The sequence below is a fragment of the Vicugna pacos genome, chromosome 2, assembly GCF_048564905.1.
Source record: "Vicugna pacos chromosome 2, VicPac4, whole genome shotgun sequence".
NCBI lineage: Eukaryota > Metazoa > Chordata > Mammalia > Artiodactyla > Camelidae > Vicugna > Vicugna pacos.
In genome coordinates, this window is record NC_132988.1 from 83,531,043 (window position 1) to 83,542,436 (window position 11,394).

The 11,394-nt window shown below is 40.2% G+C and overlaps 1 long non-coding RNA gene across 1 annotated transcript in view; it reads left to right on the forward strand.

Moving 5' to 3' along the window:
* The window catches only part of LOC116284455 (uncharacterized), a 91,104-nt gene extending 80,120 nt beyond the window's left edge, over window positions 1-10,984 (forward strand). Inside the window, exon 11 of the long non-coding RNA XR_012061506.1 lies at window positions 10,906-10,984. This is a non-coding gene — a long non-coding RNA (uncharacterized lncRNA). The remainder of the gene's footprint in view (window positions 1-10,905) is intronic.
* Window positions 10,985-11,394: the final 410 nt, after the last annotated feature.

Consider the following 11,394-nt stretch of genomic DNA (forward strand, 5'->3'; position numbering starts at 1 on the left):
CGCGCTGCTTTGCCTTTTGTTCTTTCTTTTTTCCTTTTCTCCTACCAGATTTTTGGCGTCTTTATCTTTTGAAGAGGGCGATGTTCTGTCGGAGTTCCGCAGGTGCTCTGGTTGGCTGAGTGGGCCTGTAGATGTGGGTCTTGGTGTATTTGTGGGAGAGGGTGACTTACAAGCGTCCTTCTACTCCGCCATCTTCGATTCACCAATTTTTAATGTTTTGCCACATTGACTTTCATCCTCAAGGGCCTGGATTCTGAACCTAATCAAAATACCTAGTGCCATTCATGCTTTGCTTTTATTCTATATTCACAATATGATTCAGTTTGATTTCATTTTCATTTAATTTATATATATCTTTGGGGATATACCTCAATCTCTTTACATTGTTTTCTCGTCTGAAATGTGAAGATATTTATAGCATAGTTTAATGATATTTGTAATTTATAAAGATTAAATGAGAGGGTGCCTGGAAAGCACGTAGGACAGGGCCTGGCACACAGTAAGTGCTCAGTAAACGTTAGCCTTTTGTTCATTCGTTATATCAGCAAATATTTACTGAGAAGCTTGTTGCTGTTGTTCTTATTATATGTCTGTGATGACTGATAAATAATTCAGTCCCAGGAGGTAAGCACTGATAATTATAGTTAGAATTGTAATACACAGATGCAGAGGAAATAAGATGACATCTGAGCTTTGCTTCAAAATAATTTGCAGGGAAAACAGGTGATGAGTACCTAAAGTTTCATTAAATACCATCTTTTTTGCGTTATGTTTCAAATTTTCCGTTATACAAAGTTAAAAAAAAGTACAAAGACACATATACCAAATTAATCATTCTCAAATGCCTAGTAAATGTCACATTTTCCCAGAGCTGGGTCATATAATTGGTTTGAAAAATATTAAAATGAAACAGTGATGGTCACAGAAGTGACCTGTACTTTCACCATTAGCTTGACAGCCACTTTTCCACATTTTTTTTTTTTAGCATTATCTTTTTTAGCACTGAGGACACAAATTGTGTCCAGGTAATTATCCATTGGCAATGACTGAATAATAACATTGTTTATTTATCTCTTTCATATTCTGTTACACAGGCATTCAGAAAACTACATTTATAAATGTGATTCTTAAACCTGCTAATCAATTCAGGCCTTAATTAATGGGAACCCCAGGAGTTTCAGTGCTATGAAGCCAATATAGTTTAAACTTGTATTATGAATGGCTGTATTCTAAGAGCTGAATGGCAAATTTTTTGCATTATTATTTTACTATGTTTGATAAGAATAAACAAATTCAAGCAATAGAGGAGTTGTAAAGTTGAGTAGTTTCCAAGTTAGAGAACTCTGAGATGTCTGGAACTCAGTCTTAAAATTTGTTAGATGCATAGACCTTTGTTGCACCTCTCCCACCTCCTCCAAAATCTTGCTTGGTTAATTATCTTTTCCCTTAACTGTATCTTCCATCTTTCTCCATGTTCTTACTTTTTCCGATTTTGTGGACCAGTCTGATGTGATATTCCTTATCTTAAGATACAACAAAACTCTTCCCAGGCATGAAACTCTTGTGGATGCACAAGAAGGGGACAAGACTGCATACTCTAGGTGTTGAGACACCTGGATAGAGAAAGCAGTGACTGCTCAGTGTCCCCAGGGCAGAGGCCATGAATGGTGGCACTAATTTGCCTTCAAGCTGCTTCTCACAGGGCCATCTCCAGGAAGCATGAGCCAGGATAAATGAGAGCAGATATGTATTTAACAGAAATGGATGAGCCTGGGCCAGCAAGTTAAAGAATAAAATAAATCGCGCAGAAAAATTAAATGGGCAAAGGGTTCATTTGGTTTTCCTTAGGGCCAGAATCAGCTCTGGCCTATTCCTTCAGGATACTCTGTTCCTTCTGTTCTTTCACAATCCCCTCTGCCCACGTCTCCTGAGAACAGGAGCCACATGTCTGGCTTCAATCTCCGATCAGAGGCACATGGTTTTAGAATGCGAAAGTTACAGTTTTAAAAGCAATGGATCCTAAATGGAGGCATTTGCTGCTGGCAACATCCTGGAAAAGGAGATTTCAAATTTTTCTTATCTCTGTCCTTACATATTGGAACTCTTTGGAAGGACTCAGTGGAAACAAACCACTGGGCTTTGTTGAGTCATGTCCTTAATGGTTACAAAGAAAGGTTAATCTGAATCACTGGGGTGGTTCCTTACATTAATTCTTGCACTTGCTTTCCACAAGATATTAAGTCAATTCTCCCTCTCCCATTTTCTGTTAATGATAGCTGTGGCTCACCAAAAATGACTAATTCCAATATTCAAAGTGCATAATATGTATCTAATGAAGTTAGGTATGACTGCAGTTGGGGATGGAAACGTGGTCCAGAATGTCAGTTTTATCTTTTCTTGTTTTTTCTGTCTTACACTATTAAATGGATTTGCTCCGTGTAATCACCAGCTCTTAGAATTGGAAGCCCTCTTATACATCAGTGCAGGGGTTGATTCAGAACTTGCATCCTTAGCATCTGGCACCTGGAACACAGTATGTGCTTCGCAAATATTTGCTGACTAGTTTGAGCTGGTTCAATCATCCCACTCAGCATAGGAATATTTTCAACCTTTTTCTTGAAAGATGGTCTTTAATATATTCTGCTTGAACCTTTCTAGTTCTGGTGTTGGTGGGGGGTCCTCTTCCTTCCTCCTCTTCCCCCTCTTCCCTACCCTTCCTTGTTCAGTAGGTCTATGATGAGTAGGTCTATCTGGGGTCTCTACCATGAGAAACAACACATTCTCTGCCCTCACGGAAGTCACAGGTTAGTAGGGGAGACAGACATTAATTAAACGGTCAAACAAGACAAGTCAAGCCACAGCTCTGACAAGTACAAACAAGAAGAACACGGAGGGCAAAGTGACCTCCTCCAGGAGGTAGGAAGGATTCTGTGAAGATGGGAGAACTGAGATCTGAAGGATGAATCGGAGTTGGTTTGCTATAGAAAAGAAGTAAGACCACCCAGGAAGAGGGACCTGCATGGTCAAGGCTGGGAAGTAGGGAGGAGCCTGTTGTGCACCAGGGCTAAACCAGGTCAGTGTGGCTGCAGCCAGCGGAATGGGAGGGAGTGAGTGTGAGCTGGGACTGGACACTAACCAAAGGGCCCATCCACAAAGGGCTTGTAAACTTTCCTAACTATCTTGGACGTTATCTAAGAGCACTAGGAAACCATCCAGTGGTTTTTACAAGAGGGTGTCATGATCAAATTTGCATCCCATTCAGGGTTAGGCTTGTGTGTGTGTGTGTGTGTGTGTGTGTGTGTGTGTGTGTGTGTGTGTTAGAAAGTCTTCCTTCCATTAACTTAAAACTGCCTCTGTATCACTTTCTGTTTCTGCTCTTGGTCCTGTTGTTACAGAAACAGTTCTCCTCCCTCTTCTCAGTGAGGTCTTTTCAAACTCCAATTCTGTTTCAGCTTCTTACTGTCCTGTTCATATCCTTCTATACTTTTATTTTTGTGTATGAGGGAGAGAGAATTAGATTTATTTATTTATTTAAACGGAGGTGCTGGGGATTGAACACAGGACCTCCTGCATGCTAAGCATGCCCTCTGCCACTGAGCTATACCCTCCCCCCACTTCTATATTTTCTAAATCATCAATCTTCCTAATAAAATGTGCTTCACAGAATTGAGTACAATCCTCCAGAAAGGTCTGGAGAACAGATATGTTATTTTTCTGTGGTCTGGATCCTATACTGTGAGCCACATGCATGACCAAGAATTTCAGGCTAACTTTGTAGACTATGAAACAATCCCAATCCCCAACTTTTTCATGTGCAATGCTAATAAATCAGGGAGTCTCTCTTATCCTGTTTTGCTCCATTTTTTTTTAAAACACAAATAAATAAAGCTTTCAACCCTGATGCTACCACCTACTTGCTGTTTAATCCTGGAAAGGTCCCAAATTCTCTCTGGGCTGCTGTGCTTTACAGAGAGGAAATCTTCTTTCCCCTTTCTTGATGTTTCCTTCTGAGAACCTCATTCTTGAATCAGTCCCGGACTCTCTCCAGTTCTCTCAGTCTTCCCAGAGGAGGAGTGAATTCATCTGATGGGTGAGTTTGGAAGGAGAACATGGACATCCTTGGCTCAGTGTGTTTCTCCTCTTTCTTTGGGAAAAAGTCAGCCCATAGAGAGCACATGCTTTGTCCTGCTCTCCCTGTCCTGTAAGTTTTGCTGGGGGTTTGTGCCCCCAGGGAGCCTGCACTAGTCTAGTGGGACTTGGTATTTTGAAGCCCACTTGCCTGCGGATTTAAGTCAGTTTCTCCATTATCAGTTTTATCTGTAATAAAGTGATAGTCCTGCTCAAATGGCATTATGTCATTGTCTTGTTTCTCATTTGGTTCAGCACTCAGTGCTGTTTATTGGGCTCTCCCAAACAATGAGAGGATAACTAATGACAGTTTTCCAGAATTCCTTGTTCCTAGGAACATTAGTTTATATTTATCCCATTAAATGTCTTTAGATTGGTTTCAGCCCATTCTTCATTACAGCCTAAATTACCATTAATTGGTACCCAGTGGTCTGGAGGAGTTAACTCATGTCCTTAACCAATTAGTTAAGTCTGAGGAAGTGAGGTTGGCCCTGGAATGCATTCTAGAAGAAGAATACAGTATGTTGGAAAGTTGCCACAGCTTTATTAATGTCATATTACAATTGTATGGAAGCCGCATTAGTAAAATGCCATTTCAAAATCAGATCTGCTCCGTATGCAATTCCACTCTATTGTAACTAATGGCACAGCAAGGTCATGTGCTACACATGTGACATACCTGTGAAAAGTTTGTCCATGGTGCCTGTCATGTAACAAATGGGGAAGTAATTGCATAGGTGACGGTGATGATTCAAAGTGTTAGTAATAGTAATTTGTATTTCTTGAGTGTTTATGTGATTCAAAGAACTTGCAGGTATAATATCTCACTTGGGCTTCCCAGCCGCCCTGTGCAGCAGACAGGATAAGAAGTATTCATTTTACAAATGAGGAAACAGCCTTTGGGGGTTCAATAACACGTCAGTTCACAGGGTGAATTAGTAGTAGAGTCAGCACCAGAACACAAGCCTGCAGATGTTGCCTAAAATTTGCCTCTAAACCTGAGAGCCACTCCAGTGGTGTATTATCTTCTACCCAGAATGGGTTCTTACTTATGACGCTGATCTAGGTGTCGATATCATATATTCATCACTAGACTCAGTGCTCCTAGTAAGTTGCCTCTTCATGTGGTTCACTGGTGTCCATAGCATAGTGCCGTCTATGTTAGAGCCCTGGGTTCTGGTATGTTTGTCAGGGTCCATGCGTTTGAATATTAAAAGAGATTTTTACACTTAGCAAAAAAAAAAAAAAAAGAAAGAAAACTTCGAATAATTATTTAGGGATAATTATATCTGATCCACCTACCTAAAAAGTTGGAAATATCAATGTAAACAACTGTTTAAATGCTTATTTTGGTTAAAATAATATAATTGCAGTTAATTTTTCAACTGCTTCAAGGATAAAATTTAACTCTGGTGTTACTAGTGGCTACACTAAATATTTATTTTACTCAAAAGCAATATAGAGGTGCTTTGATATCCGCATCATTTATTATTGTAACTGCTGTTAATAGTGATAGAATGGTGTCACTCAAATAATTCAGTCCAATAGAGAAAGGCCACCTTAAGTTATCAAAAAATACTTTCAAGTGCCACAGTAATAGTTAGATAAGAGATTTTGTAGACCTTTAGTGAGTGGGTAAGTGAATGGATAAGAATTGGTGAAAATTTCCAAATAGTGGGTGTGAGCCTAAATGCCCACCCTTTACTGTAATCTGAGGATGACTCACCAGATTTTAACAATCTCTGTATTATTTGAATTTTTTAACAGAATAATTGTGAAACCAAGGGAACTGCTAATTGGTAGAACTTCTGGCTAGATGATGAAAGCCAAATGTAGAGATCCAGGCAGAGAGGGAGAAAGAAATTGAGGTTTTGCAGACTGTCCTGTTGTAGTTCCTCACCCCATCACAGTTTGTCATTGCTCCTTCTTTTCTTCCCCTTCAACTCCACCGTTTGCCTAATATTGCTAAGATTATTATATTGCTAAGAGACGTTTGGGGGAGGAACAGAGGGTGGAGCCTAGCAATGTGACTTCTTTTGAGGACTGGAAGTCAGCTGCACCATATTTCTGTGCCATGCTTTTTAAAGGCTCGAAACTGCTGTCTTCAGAAGAAATTTGTTTTTGCAGTCTGATTTATTGTATTAATTTGCTTAGTATATCTTGCCTTCTTCTTTCACTCCTTCCTTCCTTCCTTCCTTCCTTCCCTCCTTCCCTTCCTCCCTCCATTTTTTTTAGCAAACAGGGCCAAGTTAAATTGTACCCAGCAATTATCTTCATCACAAATTCCCAACTAATCTAATATAATGAGCAATCACAAAACACGGCAAGTAGAATAAAATTCATAATCTGGAGTTTGTTAGGTGCTGTGCTTAAGGAATAAATGAAAAAAAGCTGAGTTTGAATACACGAATGGGCAAATATGCACACACTCCCATGTGCCGTTCTTTCCCTCATGTTATGTCACCATAATCGCTCTGAGTAGAGAGGACCCTAGGCTCTGTTGAGCTGTCGCCTCCATCTGCTCCTATCCACACCCACTGCCTGCGTCAGTCCTGAATGTGCACAATAGCCCTTGTTTCCCAGCTCTCTCTTCTCCCATCCAGCCTCCCACATTGAATTAGCATGATCTATCTAAAACACAGATCTTAACCAGGCATCTATCCACTTGAAACTCTTGATGGCTTCTCATCACCCTCTGAATAAAGACTGTACATCTTAGAACAGTAAACAAAGCCCCTTTCCAACCTTGCTAAGCTCTTCTCTCCAGACCTGCCTCCATCTTCTCTCCCCCATAGTAGGATTTCTCACTGTCACTTACCTGGGCATCCTGTGTACCTTCTGACCTCTGAGCCCTCTCTCCTGCATTCGCCTCTGCCTGGAATTGCTCTTTCTCTTTGCTCTCCTGAGCTGCCTTCTCAAAGGCAGAAGTAATCATTTTCTCTTGCATTTTATGTAATATGAAACATTGTACTTTATTATAACACCTAACTTATTATTGTGTTAGTTTTGTTTGCTTTTCTATACTCCAACTTAAGAAACATATTCAATATCTTGTAATAACCCATAATGGAAAAGAATCTGAAAAAGAATATTTATTTGTATGTATAACTGAATCACTTTGCTGTACACCAGAAACTAACACAATATTATAAATCAACAGTACTTCAGTTTTTTTTTTAAAAAGTAAACTGTGAGAAAAAAAAAACAGGGATAGCTATGTCCACTAATCATAAGGAATATGCAAATCAAAACCACAATGAGCTATCAGCTCACCTCTGTTGGTACGGCCATCAATAATAAGAACACAAATAACAAGTGTTGGAGAGAATGTGGAGAAAAAGGAACCCTTGTACACTGTTGGTGGGAATGTAAATTGGTGCAGCCACTGTGGAAAACAGTATGAAGGTTTCTCAAAAAACTAAAAAATAGTACTACCATGTGACTCAGCAATTCTACTCCTGGGTATATATCTGAAAAAAACAAAAACACTGCAGTTCACAGCAGCATTATTTACAGTTGCCAGGATATGGAAGCAACCTATGTGCTTATCAACAGATGAATGGATAAAAATGATGCGGTGTGTACACACACACACACACACACACACTGGAATACTACTCAGCTATAAAGAAGAGTGAAAATTGCTATTTGCAGCAACATGGATGGACTTGGAGGGCGTTATGCTAAGTGAAATAAATCAGACAGAGAAAGACAAATACTGTATATCACTTATATGTGAAATCTAAGAAATACCACAAACTAATGAATATAACAAAAAAGAGGCAGACTCACAGATATAGAGAACAAATTAGGGGTTATGAGTTGCAGGGAGGAGCAGTAGGGGTGGGGGAGTGGGAGGCACAAACTACTGGGTGCAAGATAGGCTCAAGGATATATTGTATAGCATAGGGAATAGACTCAGTATTTTGTAATAGCTGAGAATGGAAAGTAACCTTTAAAAATTGTAGAAAATGTTTTTAAAAATTTTAAAAAGAGACAGCTACACCTAGTTAATGTTAAGCCATGAAATGATTAAATTTGCCCAGTGAGACAGTATGAAGTGAGAAGAGATCCAAAAGCCAGAACTCAGGAAAAGCCTATATTCAAGAAAAAAAGATTCAGAATGTATTGAGGTGTAATCAGAGAGACAAGAGGGGAAGCGGAAGAAAGGGCTGGCATAGATATCAAGAGAGGTGTGTCAGGAAGATCTGGTCACTAGGTTGGATGCTCTAGAGAAACAGGATGTGGTTGAATTTGGCTTTTAGAAAGCTGTTGGTGATCTTTGATGAGGGAATTTAGTAGAGTAGAGGAAGGGGAAGTCAGGTTGTCCATGGTGAGTAATTTTGGAGGAATTAAGAAGCAGAAATGCAAACTACTCTTTCTAGGGTTTGTGGCAGGGTAGAGAAAGAGAGCTGGAGCTAGTGAAACAAAGTCCAGAGTCCAGCCATGCTTGTGGGCTGGGGAGTCTGAAGTCACAGTTGTAAACTGACCGGAGTTATCATTCACAGCATCGTATGATGGCTAAAGTGGGTAATTAGATTGTGACAAGTTGCTTTCTGTTGGGAACTGAGGTGTGACCCTGGTAAATAAGACAGAGTTTGTTTTGTCGCCTGAAAGATGGCTTTGAGGGGAAATTTCAAGGTAAAGTTCCAAAAAAGCATTTTGAACAGTAACTTTTTTGGAAAGGACATATAGATTCTTAGGATGAATTTGGAGAACAATATTTATTTGTGTGTATAAGTTCTGATGTCCTGGCAGGAAGAGATATAATTATTTCCATCTTACAGATGAAGGCAGAGGTACAAAGTATTTTGGTTATCTTCCCTCCAAAGTCTGGCCTCTTCAGGCTGTTCTGGCCCTCTTTGCCTGTGAATATTGAGAAAGTTCTTGTCTGTATATGTTTTTCTACATTTACTACTAATGTGGGTAATATTGTCCAGTTTGAAGGCACAAAGATCATCTGGGTAGGGGTTGCTTGACTAGTTGCCTAGGCAAGATGTCAGAGATTGGCCTTACCTTGATGAAATCACTGGACTCCCAAGTCTAGTTTTGTGACCCAGGAACTTCACTTTCTCAGCCTACCCAAAAATGCATCTGACCCAAGTGGTCTGATTAAACTAACATCACTTTCCAAATTATCAGTTTATGATGGGCACATGATACATGCACATCTGCCCGGGGGAAGTTCTTCATGATTTCATGATATCTTAAAGCCTGTATGGACATAAGTCAGTTGGTTGCTCTGTGAGCACAAAGTCAGAGCAAGGAGAGGGTGATGGTATGGCTGGAAGCTGAATGAGTCGTTTCTAACTCAGAGCAGGGCACTGCCCTTTAGTAAGTATATTTATTTTCCTTAGGTTCTCCCCTGAATAATGTTAGTTGGATGAACACTGCAAACTTTAGTTGTTCTCACCCCCATTTCCGTATTTCCATGTAGACCACCCTCTCTTATTGCAACATTCTTTACTAAGAGATGTTAATATCACACAGATAAATTCTCTTTCTGTTTTTGGTCAGGAATCCTTTTGGTTTGTTTGTTTTTTAATTTGGCTACCTTTGGCCTAGGGGCTAATTTTTTCAGTCAGGTCAGTTCTTTATCCCTTTTCCCTACCTACAAGGTACTGCCCGCACAGACATGGCTTGGTCTGAATGGGGTAACTACCACAGCTCCTTGCCAGAAGTTACTTTTAAAACTTTAATTTTGCTTGCTAAGGTAGCTATAAAAACACTGCTGGGGGAAATATAAAAAATAACATAGCACTATTCCCCATAAGCTATTATCAGAAATTCTGCTCATTTATGTTTTGCTCCTATATTGGTTTGTTCTCCAAAAAACTCCCTTATGAAAACCTGGAGATCCTTGGACCACAAGCACAGCTGCAGTATAGCTATTCAGGTTCTTAATACACTTTTTTCCTTTGGGATGTGTTTTCCCAGATCCTATCTGCTGAATTCTTGATTAACTTGCTATTAAATGTCTTTATATTTATTTGGCTTATTTATCCATGACTGAAGACCATGCTCTTCATTTGCAGTTGGTGCTTATTTTGTTTTGACTAAAACATTTTTTTAAAATTTCTTGATTTATAGTGGATATTCACCTATTCCTCAAATTATAACCTCATCTATAATGCAAACATAACACTGGTACCAATTTGTATTAGATTTTATCCATGAGTTCAGTCTCATATTACTTTCAGGCTTCCAATCACCTATGTTCTTTAGTTCCAAAGATAGGGAATTTTTATTGTGTTCTAGGAGTTAAGAAACTCTACTATCAAGTGAGAATGACTGGAAACCTTCCAAAATTCTAACTCCCGTTCCTCCTCCACAGCCCTGGGGGATTTCCGAGTGGCATCCTGGCAGATGCTGTCAGTGCCTCACCCAGATTCCTCCCTTGCCACCCCCGCATGCACTAGCCCCCTTCCAGCTGCCAGTATCAGCGTCTCTTTGCCCGATGCCTGTTCCAGAGCCTTGTGCTCCTCTCAGATATAAAGGCTAGGCTAGAAGGAAGGAATGGGGAATTAATAACCCTGACCACTCTTAACCAAGAACTCTTGGGACCTGGTTCACAAATATCCAACAACTCTTCCTCTAGGGTGGATAATTTCCAGGTGTGTATTATACCATTTGTTTCTAGCAGCACTAAGCTCTAGCTGCCCACAGTGATGACTGGCTTGATAACACACCCTTTACTGCTTCCTTCTTTCCCCTGTCCCACTTCCTCATCCCTGCCAGTGCTTTCTGCACCTCACAAATAAACTGCTTTCATTTCAGTCCTTGTCTCAGGGTTTGCTTCTGAGGCAAACTGAGGCGTGAGATAATGGAGAAGAGGAAACGTCCCAGCCATAGGACCAATCAAATCCAGAAGTTACGGTTGGTGAACTGTAATGGACATAGTGGTTGGTACTTAATAATAATTGCTTTTCAGGTAATCACTGCTTGTGGTCCTCCTCTAAAAGAGTGCCCAATCCAGTCAGAGAGGCTGACATATAAACCATGAGACCTGAGTGCCATGTAGTTAGTGCTGTGGGGAAGTGTGAGAAACTTCCTGTGGGAGAATAGCGGTGAGGCAACAGTTCAGCAGGGTGGGATTAGGGGTGAAGGAGGGGTTTCAGAGAAAGCTTTATTGATGGGGGACATTAGGTAGGGAAGTTGGAAAAGAGCATTTTGAAAGGAGGAGAACGAACACAGAGAGAGAGAGAGCAAGGAAAAGAGTTTTGAACGAGCCAGGAATACTGTCACAGTGAGGGGAACAGTGGGCTA